The sequence below is a fragment of the Polypterus senegalus genome, chromosome 10, assembly GCF_016835505.1.
Source record: "Polypterus senegalus isolate Bchr_013 chromosome 10, ASM1683550v1, whole genome shotgun sequence".
Classification (NCBI taxonomy): domain Eukaryota; kingdom Metazoa; phylum Chordata; class Cladistia; order Polypteriformes; family Polypteridae; genus Polypterus; species Polypterus senegalus.
Window position 1 is genome coordinate 146,803,336 of NC_053163.1, and position 13,332 is coordinate 146,816,667.

Consider the following 13,332-nt stretch of genomic DNA (forward strand, 5'->3'; position numbering starts at 1 on the left):
TTTTAATTGTAAATGGCTGGAGTCTTTACAGGATCACTGTGATGAATGATCTTAAATGTGATCTCCATCACTTTATTAGTTATATGGCACTTACTGGGTATCATCCACTTTTTTTTTTCCCAATCAGTTTCCCAAATAGAGAATTCTAATGTACTGCAACAGTGAGAGTGTGGTCATCTTGCAATAAAGACCTTCAAAATCTGATTATTAAGTGCATCATTGCATAATTCTGGCTTGAGCAGTTTTGCTGAAGGTGTAAGTGGTGCCCCACATTTGCTTTGAGAGGGATCATCTCTACCAGAGCGACAGACACATGGAGACCTAGGGCCTCATTTATAAAACTGTGTGAATTTGAACGTGAAAATATGCGCCTGCCAAAACAAAAAACAGCAAAATTTAGATGCCAAAAAATATCTGATTTCTTAAACGTGCCATAGGCACAGATCCACATAATTTACCTTTTATAAATCAAAATCGCCTTGTAAATGTGCACAAGTCAATGTGCCCCAAGGCTGTCCTGAAACATCCATATATGGAGTATGCTAATCAACCTCATGCATATGCAATCACAGTGCTGCAGAACTTCATTGGCTGATAGAGCAGCCTGCAACCCGCCCCCTGCATTCAGGACTACCAGGCTGCTGACGGTGCAAGATCACCATTTACTGTTTTAAATTTACCTCAAGAGGACTTTATACATCTTCCGCTTTTAGGTATTCATGAGCCTCTGCCACACCAACTCGCCTTTTCTGAGTTTTCAAGTTGTGCCAGTACTTCAAGTGATCTTTACAACCGTAACGTACAAAATACAAGCAAGGAAACTCAGTCTCAGCGTGGCTCTTGTAATTTATCTCACAAGCGGCCGGTGTGGGTGAAGCCTTCAAAAACACCCATTGAAGCAGGCTTGAATCCCACCAGAGGATGTGCCCAGAAAAGGCAGCCTAGCTTCTACTTGAGTGCGTTCAATAATATATACTGGACACATTCAAAATGCAACACAAGGAAGAGGATCACCATCAACCCCTGGCTTGTATACAGAGGTGGGTGGAGAAGCCAAAAATTGTATTCAAGTAAGAGCGGCGTTACTTCAAAATAATATTACTCAAGTAGAAGTAAAAAGTAGTCATCCAAAAAATGACTCAAGTAAGAGTAAAAAAGTATTTGGTGAAAAGATTACTCAAGTACTGTGGTGGGTTGGCACCCTGCCCAGGATTGGTTCCTGCCTTGTGCCCTGTGTTGGCTGGGATTGGCTCCAGCAGACCCCCGTGACCCTGTATTCGGATTCAGCGGGTTAGAAAATGGACGGATGTATGGATTACTCAAGGACTTAGTAATTGTTTGATCTTAATAAATTATTTATTTTTTTGAAATGTTGTAATACGACAGACAAAAATATAAAATAATGTGCAAATTCTGCTATTTCCAAATAATAAAATAAAAAATGAGTAAAAATAAATAACATCTTTACAAAATAAAGATGCACAAATAACACAAGGTTTCCAAATCTCCGTTTGTCACAACAAAGCTTTTGAAGCGAATACTGTCGTGGCGAAAAATTCATCATCAGAAGGCTTTTTACCTAAAAATAAAGGCTATTAGGACTCGAGATAGACAGACAGAGTTTTAAGGCTTTATTGCAATAAATCAACCACACGGACTCAACCCAATTCGACCGAATGAGACTGAGCCCCGATCATTACAGCCATTGAAGTTTTTATAACAATTTCTTATCGTTTTTACCTCGTTCCATTAGCTCATTCTGCACCTGGTTTTACAGTCCATTATTCCTCTTGGTGTCTGTTTGGCTTATTTTGATTGGTCTAAGACTGGGTGGATGGCTTCCTTTTACCATCTTTGGGCTTTTTCTTATGTCATTTCCTATCTTTTCTGACCTCGCTATAATGAGCTCTCTTGCCCATCTTTTCTGACTCACTTTTACTCCTGTCCGGCCAAACTTTAAGCTTGCATGGGAACCCTTATTATCTCCTTACGTTTCCTATCACTGGCCCCCTTGTGTAATTTGTTATCTTTCTATGCTGTTCCCATTTTTTCTAACTGGCCAAGGCTTTGATTCCATATATGGGTTTCCTCTCATCGTTTTCTTTCTTAGACCTTCCAAACTTTTTATAATAGTGACCTGAAGCTTCAGCTTTAATTAAAAAGAAGTCTAGTATGTGCTTTCATTTGATCATTGCTTGGCATGCTTGATTTGTCTTCATTTCTACACTAAAGTTAATTGCTAATATATTCTTCTAGTATTTTTGCTAAGATTTTCTCTTCATGCATTATGTCAGCGTGACCCTGCTTACGGCAAAAGCCTTTTGTTGCCTTTCTGCTGATTCATCAGCCCAGCTGCTTTCAGAGGCCTCTTCTCTGTGCTATCGCTTCCTAGCCTTGAATCAATCTACATGCTCACGTTAGGTCAGATTATCTCAGGGCACAACGTGAGCTACCACAGCTATGCTGATGACACACAGCTGTACTTATCAATAGCGCCTGATGACCCCGACTCTCTTGATTCACTAACACAACGTCTGACTTGTATCTCAGAATGGATGAATAGTAACTTTCTCAAGTTAAATAAAGAGAAAACTGAAATCTTAGTGATTGGCAATAATGGATACAATGAGGCGATTAGAAATGAACTGGATATATTAGGATTAAAAGTCAAGACGGAGGTAAAAAGCTTAGGGGTGATTGTTGACTGTAATCTGAATTTTAAATCGTGTATTCATCAGATCACTAGGACAGCATTTTTTCACTTAAGAAACATAAGTAAAGTTAGACCGCTTATATCACTGAAAGATGCTGAGAAATTAGTTCACGCGTTTGTTTTCAGTCGACTAGATTACTGTAACGCACTCCTCTCAGGACTACCCAAAAAAGACATAAATCACTTGCAACAAGTGCAGAATGGAGCTGCTAGAATCCTAACTGGGAAAAGAAAATCCGAACACATTTCTCCAGTTTTGATGTCACTACACTGGTTGCCTGTGTCATTCAGGATTGACTTTAAAATTCTGCTTATGGTTTATAAAGCCTTAAATAATCTCGCCCCATCTTATATATCGGAATGTCTGACACTTTATATTCCAAATCGTAACCTTAGATCCTCAAATGAGTGTCTCCTTAGAATTCCAAGAACAAAACTTAAAAGAAGTGGTGAGGCAGGCGGCCTTCTGCTGTTATGCACCTAAAATCTGGAATAGCCTGCCAATAGGAATTCACCAGGCTGATACAGTAGAGCACTTTAAAACACTGCTGAAAACACATGACTTTAACATTGCCTTTTTATAACTTCATTTTAACTTAATCCTGATACTCTGTATGTTCAATTCATCATAATAACTATTCATGGTGGCTCTAAAATCCATACTGACCCCTACTCTCTCTTCTGTTTCTTTCTCCGGTTTCTTTGTGTTGGCGACCTGCGCCACCTCCACCTACTCAAAGCATCATGATGCACCAACATTGATGGACTGAAAGCCAGAAGTCTACGTGACCATCATCATCATCAAGTCCTTCTGTGAGAACCCTAAATCCAAAGAGGACTGTTTCATTTATGTTAGATAGATTGCCCAGAGGGGACTGGGCGGTCTCATGGTCTGGAATCCCTACAGATTTTATTTTTTCTCCAGCCGTCTGGGGTTTTTTTGTTTTTTCTGTCCCCCCTGGCCATTGGACCTTACTCTTATTCTATGTTAATTAATGTTGACTTATTTTATTTTCTTATTGTGTCTTTTATTTTTCTATTCTTTATTATGTAAAGCACTTTGAGCTACTGTTTGTATGAAAATGTGCCATATAAATAAATGTTGTTGTTGTTGTTGTTGAATCACAGGTGTTCTCAAACTCTTATCCTGTCCAAAGCTGGTCTCGGTGTATCAATTTTGCTGTTCTTTTCTTACTTTGGAAATTTTAATGTAAGCCTAAAAAATAATGCAATATAACTGATTTTTTAGTTAACTATTTGCTAGACCTATCTTATTTGCTTAATCATTCTAATTTATGCTTAATCTAATGTTTTAGAAGCTTTTAATTACTTTTAATGGCTCTTCATGTTAATTTGCTATCCTCTCATGCTAATATAAAACATTTTCCTTCTACAATACCTACAGTAGGTGACATGTCTGTCTGAACAGTGCAGACTACTTACAGTGACGAGATCTCCTGCACACTGACAGGATAATACTGCATATTCACTCGCCCTCTGTTATAGTAAGTTTGTTATAATATTAAGAATTGTGTCACTGTATCTGTTTTAGATCTTTTTATATGTATTTTTCACTCTTTTTCTGTGTAACATGCCATAAAGAGCTGAGCCAGGGCAGACAGGGACAGCTGGAAGGCTGTGTTGTAAACCCTAAAAAGGACTAAGTGTCATTTGAACCGACTGTTTGATGTTCAGCACAGAATTGTCTGCCTTGTTTGGAAATGTAATCGGAACTTGGTCGTGTAGAAAACAATATAAAAGAAGCTGGAGCTTTGCCAACTTTGAGAAACTGTGTGGGCGAAGGAGATTGGTCCAAAATCCACCTCCGTTGTGACAAAAAAGAGCAGTTTCTATACGATCGAGTCCCCAAAGAAGTCCTCGGTGAAATGAAATTGGCCTGTTTCTCCTGTCTGTACAGCAACGTGAGCCGCATTAAACAAGCTAAGTATATTCTGTCTTTTCTGTGACTTTGTTGCCGCCTATCGCTGAGAAGAGGGTGTGAACTTGGCCCGGACACAGACAGGCGGACATGTTGTTTAAAACCACCACACGTTTATTAAACACAATTATTTACAATAAAGGTCACTCAGACCCAGTTCAATGGTCACTCAGACCTAACCACGTGCACAAACAAACCCCAAACAGTCACAATCCTGGCCACAATGCCTTGTCTTCGGGCCGCCTCCACAGCTCCTCTTGCCTCGTCCTCCTTCCACCCGACTCTAGCCTCGAATGAATGGAGACGGCCCCTTTTATAGAGGACCCGGATGAGCCCCAGGTGTTCCCGGCATTCCTCCGTTGGCCACGCCCCAGCGTGGCGGAAGTGCCGGCTATCCTCCTGGCTGCTCTCCGGGCGCCGTCATAAATCTTCCCCCCAGCACTTCCGCCACACCAGTGCTGGGGCAACAAGTCTCCAAGACATTGGGTTGCCTCCTGGCGGTGACCACGGGCCCCTACAGAGAAAGGCTTCCATGCCCTTGATCCGTGGCCCCCAAAGCAACCCAGAAGGCAAACCCCACGTGATCCAGGCAGGGCTCTGACCCTCTTCTGGTCCCTCCTGGCGTCCCGGCCGGGTCATGGCCCCTGGCATCCCTGACAAGGGATATCGTCTATATTATTTATAATTATTTAAATATAGGTTTATTAAAACACTGCAATATAAAAGAACATATTTCCAAGTAGTTAACACTCCCATCGGAAACACCCTCCAAATAGCACAGCTGTTTACCAGGACTGTCTGTGTCTGCATGTTTGGTTCAGACGTTCTTGTTCTTCAGTCAGTGAAGTGATGGTTTAGCTTCAGCAGGAGTTGGCTCTCATTTTTCATATACAAGTGGAACCTTGGATTGCGAGTAACTTGGATTGTGAGTGTTTTGCAGGACAAGCTAAAATTTGTAATACATTTTGACTTGATAAACGAGCGAGGTCTTGCAGTTGTCGGCCGAGCGTCACGTGATCACAACTGAGCTGATGGCTCTTCTCTCTCTCATTGCGGGCCATCATCAGTCGGCGTGCCTCACTCATATAGTCAACATCCGTACGAGCGTTTACTGTTTACTACAGCATGGTGACCACGTGTGTGTGTTGTAACGTGTGAGTCCCCGTCTTGCGCCTCAAAACACGAGGCTGAATATCAATACTTTAGCGACACCATCTTTATTCAGCTTGAAACAGGAACAGCAAGGTTTATTATTTGTAGTGGGATCTGCACAGCAGTCAGTCAGTCAAGTAATACTGTGCCCTGCGCATTTATAATATTCCTTGTCCCTTGTATCACCCATCGACGGCAGGCGCTTATAGCATGTCCGCGATCTTTTCGGATTCACTGCTACAGCGCTGGGTGCCTGCGGTTGCTTCGGGACGCTCTTCTGCGTGTCGTCCCGTTGGGTGGAATCCCACAAGAGTTTACAAACTCACTCACACCAGCCATGATTCTTTTCAAAGGTAAAATGCAGGTTAATTTGTTTTATGTATTTTTACTTTATATTTTGTATGAATAGTTTTGGGTTGTGGAACGAATCATCTGAGTGTCCATTATTTCTTACGGGGAAATTCGCTTTGATATATGAGTGCTGTGGATTGTCGAGGTTCCACTTGTATTCTTTCTTCCGCTGTCTGTGAGGAGTTTGTGCCGCTATGCCGCCACAGTTTGTGTGTGGTCATATGACTGCATGGCTACGTCTGATTGGTGAAATGGAGCCATGTGATTATTGTTGCCACGTCTGATTGGTAAAACAGTCATGCTGTACATCTATTGGCGACTCCTCTGTGGCAAAATACAGCGTTTCTAATGGAAAAAAGTAACGACTTGAGTGTTGCCCAATGTAGCGGAGTAAGAGTAGCGTTTCTTCTTCACAAATGTATTCAAATAAAAGTAAAAAGTATGGTGCAGTAAAACTACTCTTAGAAGTACAATTTTTTTAAAAAGTTACTCAAGTAAATGTAACGGAGTAAATGTAATTCGTTAATACCCACCTCTGCTTGTATAGCACAATGTCACAAGAAATCTCTCTATTATAAAAGGAAATCCTGAGACGAGACTTTCTCGGAGATCATTTCAACTCCTGCGAGAGATAATATCAGGTCCCGCGAGATGAGACTTTTTGCCAAGAGATTTTGACAAGTCCCGCCCTCCTCTCGAACATTGACAACCACGCCCACGGTCCAGTCACTTCTCATTTGTGTGAATGCTATTGTCAGACACAGTTCCTGCGCTCTCAACTCCAAGCGGGGTCGGAAATAAAAGACAAAGAGTAGAAGACAAAGTAGAACGTCGTAAAGAGCTTCAAAAACGTTGGCGCGGTACACATGCAGAGCAGGTTAGAGATTATGTTACGCCTGTGTACTGCTCCTTTGCTGGTTTTGCGGGAAGTGAAAGCGCTGGCTGAGCAACAGGTGATATTAATCACTAATTAAGCCTCTGGGAGGGTCATGATGTATAAAAACCTGTTTTTTACCTTTGGAGGGGAGTCAGGTTTTGTGTTTGCTTGTGTGTTTTCTTTCCCCTCTTCTTAGCTTTTCTATTAATTACTCGCGCGTGTAAAATTTTATTTTACACCCCTAGACGTCTAGTTTTGTTATGTAAACTTTTCTTATTTTTGGGTAAATAAATGGAGTTTTCCTCAAGAATGTGGTGTTGTGCCAGTTTTATGTTGCGATTTACGAGCCAGTCGTAACAATTATGAAAGTACTAAAATTCGAAAGTCTCAGAAAAATAATAGTAGAGATCGCATTAACACAAACAAATGGAAATTATTACTCGGTGAAATAATGGAAGGAAAAAGAGATTGAATATATGGACAGAGGGGATATGAGAGAAGTACTGTATGTAGATATTGTTTGGCCTTAAACTTTAAGTCGGACACTTGTAGATTGTCTAATTCGTGTTGCCATCAGGGTAGTGTTTCTTCCCAATGAAGAGGCGTATCAGCAAGAATTAAAAGATTTGTTGTTTGGTGAAAGTGAAATCCACATACGCGAGTGGCAGAGACATGAAGTGACTGGTACATAGCCCCTGCCCGGGGCGTGGCAAGCAAAGCGAGCAGGGGGCAGACGATATGTAACGATATGTTTCAGCCAGGATTCCTCAAATTCTTGTTTAACGTTTGTTTTTGTTCACTTTGGATTCTTTTGTTTCTGTTAATATCATTACTTATTTGTGTATCTATGTATCTTTTGTTATGTCCCATGTGTTTTGCAGGTAGTTCTCCAAGAGGTGGGTCCTCCTGCCCACCACTGCCAGGCTCTGCCCACAGCCCTGTTAAGGAGCGGGTTTCCCACAGTTCCTGGCGGTTCATCTGAATGCGCTTGGGAGTTGGTGAGTTTTTATGATTCTTTGGATTTTGAACATTTTGCTCTATTTCTTGATATCGCCCAGGATTTCATATTGGGACTTTTCAGGCAATTCCTATTTTGCCTTTTTTGTGCTCTATGGAGCTTCCTGTTATTTCAGAGCGTTATTTTTAAGAATAAATCTCGTATTTTAAAGAGCATTCTACATGGCCCTCTGTGTTACTAGCTGGGCTTCTTTGATGGGATTTCCCCTTCTAGTGGGCATTTTTTTTTTTAAGTATTTGGGGTTTTACATGTCTGGAAACTCCCAGACCCCCAGGCCACAGAAATAGCACCACACAAACCAACAGGGTGGACAGATGACAGGAGACGGGGGGTTTTGGGCAGCGTCCTGAACCGGAGAAAAAGGGAAGTGATCACCTTATGAAATGGATAGAAAGAGAAAGTTCAGCAAAGCTCAGTGATGAGCAAGCCCTTGTATTTTATTGTTATTTGATCCTATTAGATGTGCACTGGCTCTCATCTTAGTTATTCATTCCACATAGTCGACTTCCAGCCCAGTAGTGACACTGAAAACTATAAGTGGGACCCAAAGCTGTGACAACTTAGAGGGCTGGGGGGTGAGGGGAGTGGCACATGACAATTTATCAACATAAATGGAGCCCCCTCTGTGTATACTGCAGAAATTATGGACTGCACACCTTTATGCTTTCATAAATGGCGACCATCGGGTGTTGGTACTCAGACAGTTTTATTAAAGTTGAACAACTGGTGGGTGACGACTTGGTCCCCCCTCTGCCCCGCCCAGTATCTGGAGTGCACGCCCCCTCAGATCCATAAACGATGCCCAGCTGTGTACATACAGTACATTATGGAGCAAGACAGGTGACTGCCCATGTTGCCCAGGCCTAAATCCGCCACTGCCCATAAAGATCTCTCACCTGGCCTGTGTAGCGTTATGCTAAGCACTGTGTCACCATGACTCGACTACATAATAATAATAATAATAAATTTTATTTATATTGCACTTTATATTTAACAATCTCAAAGTGCTACAAAATAAGAATAAATTAACAAACAAGATAATCTATAGAAATAATTTAACAAAATGCCTTTCTAAAAAGATGACATCCTCAGATTCACTTAATTTAAATTAGGTGGCTATCAGAGCCTATCCTGGCAACACTGGGTATAAAGCAGGAACTGCGCATGCCCATTTGTGTGCACCCCTGTAACAGACCTATTCAGGACTAATTTATAGTTTCAAATTAACCTAACAGGCACTCATTTGGGAATGTTTGAAAAGAAATAGCAGAAAACCAAAACACAAATGTGGAGAAACATTTAAACTCTGCTAATACAACTGGGGAGAAGGTGCCCTCACTTTATAATGCTGATTTCATGCAATCATTTTGAGATGCTTATTTTATTAATTATTTTCTTTTAAATTATGCACTCATATTTTGATGTTAATTTCATGCACTTTTTTGTTTTATTTTGTGTTATTTTTATCCACTCTTTTTTTAAATATTACTATTTGATTTTTTTTTCACTCTCTTGTTTCGTTTGCTTTTGTGTTTGGCCTTTCCTGGCCACCGTACCATTCAGTCTGAGTGAGTAACGCTGAGTCGCACGGGGACTTTTATTTTTGTTTTTCCGGCGGCTCCGATGAGGTGGGCGGGGTGATGTATTGAAATCTTTATTTTTAAAGATAATTCCAATACTGGCCGTACAAAGGAATCAAGGAATAAAAAGCTGTGCTTTTTCATCAAGTAATAACAGGTTAGTTTAAAGCTAAAGTGTTATACCAACGATTGCGTTTCTTTGTCGATAGTTGCACGAAAAGGAACCGAATTATGCAGAATAATCTTGCCGTCCCCGCCCACTGGCGTCTTTACAGGCGTCAAGCGATAATTGTTGCCAGAGAGACCGCGCGAGCCACGCCCCTTCCCGCGCTCTCTCCCTCTCTCGTTACGTTTTAAACGAGAAGTAATATCCATTGTATTTTCTGCTCCGCCTTTTATACAGTATTCCTTGGCGTTGGAGTCATACATACTACACAGCCTGCGACTTGCTTAATCATCTACTCTTTGCTTTATAGTTTCATCGAGTACACCATAAAACGCCTTATTTAAACAAACTTTATAAAGCTGCTCACTTCACTGTTCATATATATCCCGTAACATTAAAAAGTCGATGTCTTGTTTAAGCGAGGTAGATTTTCACTTTTAATTAGTATTAAGTGTAGTATTTAACAAACAGAATGTATTCGTTGATGCATTGCCAATTAGTCCCATCCCTTTTGTGTCCCCAAGACTGTGACAGTGGCATTTCATTCATTGCTTCAGTGGCCCGTACAGTCTGTGCATCTCAACCCTGTTTAGCATCTTTGTAATGAGGTGAAAAGGGCGGTGCAGACGTCGGTTGTGCAGGAACTGTGAAACACAACCACGTCTGACGATCCTGAACAACTCATCCGGCATCTTGTTGAATCCGCGGACAGATGAGTTCATGCTGTTAGGAAGGCCATCACCCTACTGGACAAGCGGAGCTTACAACCTGGCAGCTTGGCGTGTATATAAACAGTAAAAGGCTGTCCATTCTGGGATGATACGGTGGCTCAGCTGCATTAAAACTCCACAAACACCAGCTTGATCACCACATTTTCACTGCCCACATATGATGTTTCCGTCCACGCTCTTTATTTTGTCCCAGATTAAATTAATTGGTGACCCTATGATAGTCTAAATTAGTTATCTTAGTGGTGGGCAACATATCCCATCCAGGGTGGGTTAATATCTTCCACTGGATTCTCCTGAGAGACTTCAGTTCCGTACCGTCTTGTAAAACAGCACTGAATTCGCAGCAATTCTCAGCTATGGGACTGGCTCTGGACCAACAGGGTGCAGCAGAGGAGGAGACAACGAAGATAAACCCGATAGGCATTATGAACAAAGCTGCACATCCTCAGGGAGGACTCTCAGTCAATGAATTATTCAGCATAAGTGTCTCAAGAAACACGGGCCGTGCCCCTTCATATGTACAACAATACACCAGAGCCTGACTGAGACTGGGAGCTCTCTTTAGACAAGTCACAAGTACTGTATGGCCGGGTGGTGCTGTTTGTTATGATATGAAAAAGGCTAAACTCTCCTTTGGCACAAAATACTGTCTGTCTATTATATAGTGCCTTTCATTTCTATCTATCTATCTATCTATCTATCTATCTATCTATCTATCTATTATATAGTGCCTTTCACATCTATCTATCTATCTATCTATCTATCTATCTATCTATCTATCTATCTATCTATTATATAGTGCCGTTCACATCTATCTATCTATCTATCTATCTATCTATCTATCTATCTATCTATCTATCTATCTATCTATCTATTATACTGTATAGTGCCTTTCACATCTATCTATCTATCTATCTATCTATCTATCTATCTATCTATCTATCTATCTATTATATAGTGCCTTTCACATCTATCTATCTATCTATCTATCTATCTATCTATCTATCTATCTATCTATTATATAGTGCCTTTCATATCTATCTATCTATCTATCTATCTATCTATCTATCTATCTATCTATCTATCTATCTATTATATAGTGCCTTTCATATCTATCTATCTATCTATCTATCTATCTATCTATCTATCTATCTATCTATCTATCTATCTATCTATCTATCTATGTACACTATATGCCATTGGACAGGCATATGTTTGATTTAAACTGACCTCTGTTATGATGGATCCTGCCCGTGCCCCTCATGTCTTTGCTTATTTATTTATTTATTTATTTATTTTCTTGTGTGTCCACGTGTCACATTTGCATTTCTAGATAAAACCATCTTGTTTTGTAACAGCAGTTTGCAGTAACCCTGAAGTGTAAGGCTGCCTAATCTCTTCCGCTGGGTTGAAGTGCGCTGTTGTAACTCGGCAGGCTAAAGTGTGTCAAGCCTTTCAAATCATCAGACGCAGTTTCTCATTCGAGACCCCCCACCACCTGATACACTGCACTTTGCATCCTTATTGTATGTTCATTCTCAGCATGTGCTGCACTCAGAGGAGCAGAGGGACGAGTAGACAGGTGCAGATAAGAGAGCCCAAGGATCTTAATGCTGTGTGTGAAGAATCAGAAGGAGCCGTCATCAAATATATTTCATGGGAGGTGCAAACACAAAGTCCCCCTACACACACCTATGCCAGGAGTAGAGACCCTGAGAGATGGCAGGTGTGGTGAGGGGGTGCACGAATCTGAGAGAGACGCAGTGGGCTGAGGGGAAGGAGCCGGGCCATCCTTACTCACATCCGCTTAGCTAGTGAACAAGAGAACTACGTAACGGATTTAGATCGGGTTTTTCTAAAATTTGCCTGAACATTCCGGTTGATTTTGTGACTTCTCTCATCGCGCTAATTAATAATCATAGTTTGCTTGCAGCAGTGATATATTCCCGCAAATCTGAGACAGAGACTGAGACATCAGGAGTGGGGAGTCGGCCCACGCTGGCCATGTTTTGGAGTGTACCTCGCCTCCGCTTAGCTTTTTGTTTATTGATTTTTAAAGTTTGTCTTGTTTCGCTACTACTTGGGCAGAGCCGTGGGGACGAGCAGTAAGTTATGATTGTTTTTTTGCAGGACCTAAACTAAAGTGTTAACAGTATTTTTATATAATAACTAGCTGTGTAAGCCCCTGCTGTAAAAAGCCCGGGGTCCTAAAAACTATTGAAATCGTCAGAGAAAAACTGAAATGTAGAGATGTCAGGTAATTGAAAGGAACTACTCTGGGCGCCTCTCTCCTTGGAGGATTCGTTGTGCCGACGAGTGCACCTCGCTTGTGTATTAACAGCGGGAGGAAAAGTAAAAGGGACACCATTTTGCCGATGTTAGCGGCTAAGCAACTTTGTCTTTCTTCATTTTGCTGACGTGCTCGCCTCGTTTGTGTTATTAGCGGCTAAGCAAGTTTTCTGTTTCCTCGGAGGAGGAGCCCTCACCCAAACTCCACCGGCTGGTCACACAGGCACCCCACTTCCGCACATAGACGTTTATATACGAGAAGATTCTTCATTCCCTGGTGTTACCCAAACCGAAGGCTGACAGACCCGTTCTCTCATGGGTTTTTTTTTTTTTGCTACAGCTTTATGCTAAAGTACTCCTAAAGTTTAGGACAATTACGTCCACAACCTTGGTGTAGATTCCTCTTTCTCTACACTTTTCATCACTGATGTCCTCATCGGCCTCATCTTTGCTGTCACTTCCGTTGACTTTGTGGCATTCAGCTGTCCTCCATTACCTCAGCTGTGCTGCCTTTTG